Raw genomic sequence first — 1,334 nt, forward strand, 5'->3', positions numbered from 1 at the left:
AACATGCTCTGGTATTTTTGGATAATCACTGCTTTCATCTAATAATTCTTATTTTATTTTTTTATATCAGTAGTATTTTATTTCTTTTTTTTATTGCTTAAAGTATTACAAAGGGTATTACATATGTGTCCTTCCCGCCCCCCCCCCGCCCTTGACAATCCCCTGGCTTCCCCTACCCCCCAGTGTCTTATGTCCATTGGTTATGTTCATATGCATGCATACAAGTCCTTCGGTTGATCTCTTAGCCCCCTCCCTTCTGCCCGCCAACCCTCCCCGGCCTTCCCGCTGCAATTTGACAATCTGTGTGAGGAAGCTCTGCCTCTGTATCTATTATTGTTCAAAAGTTTATAATGGTCTTTATTATCCATGAATGAGTGAGATAATGTGATATTTTTCCTTCATTGACTGGCTTATTTCACTTAGCATAATGCTCTCCAGCTCCATCCATGCCATTGCAAATGGTAAGAGTTCCTTCTTTTTTACAGCAGCATAGTATTCCATAGTGTATATGTACCACAGTTTTCTAATCCATTCATCTACTGATGGGCACTTAGGGTGTTTCCAGATCTTAGCTATGGTGAATTGTGCTGCTATGAACATATGGGTGCATATATCCTTTCTGATTGGTGTTTCTGGTTTCTTGGGATATATTCCTAGAAGTGGGATCACAGGGTCAAATGGGAGTTCCATTTTTAGTTTTTTGAGGAAACTCCATACTGTCTTCCATAGTGGCTGCACCAGTCTGTATTCCCACCAGCAGTGCAGGAGTGTTCCTTTTTCTCCACATCCTCTCCAGCACTTGTCCTTTGTTGATTTGTTGATGATAGCCAGTCTGACAGGTGTAAGATGGTACCTCATTGTTGTTTTGATTTGCATCTCTCGGATGATTAGTGACTTTGAGCATGTTTTCATATGTCTCTTGGCTTTCTGAATGTCCTCTTTTGAAAGGTGTCTATTTAGATCCTTTGCCCATTTTTTGATTGGATTGTTTATCTTCCTTTTGTTAAGTTGTATGAGTTCACTATAAATTTTGGAGATTAAGCCCTTATCAGATATGACGTTGGCAAATATGTTTTCCCATGCGGTGGGTTTTCTTGTTGTTTTGTTGATGGTTTCTTTTGCTGTGCAGAAGCTTTTTATTTTGATGGAATCCCATTTGTTCATTTTCTCTTTAGTTTCAAGTGCCCTATGAGCTGTATCAGTGAAGAAATTGCTTTGGCCCATGTCTGAGATTTTGTTGCCTTTGGATTCTTCTAGAATTTTTATGGCTTCCTGTGTTACATTTAAGTCGTTTATCCATTTTGAGTTTATTTTTGTGTATGGTGTAAGTTGGT

The sequence above is a fragment of the Myotis lucifugus genome, unplaced genomic scaffold (genome assembly GCF_000147115.1).
Source record: "Myotis lucifugus unplaced genomic scaffold, Myoluc2.0 scaffold_1596, whole genome shotgun sequence".
In the NCBI taxonomy this organism is placed as follows: Eukaryota; Metazoa; Chordata; class Mammalia; order Chiroptera; family Vespertilionidae; genus Myotis; species Myotis lucifugus.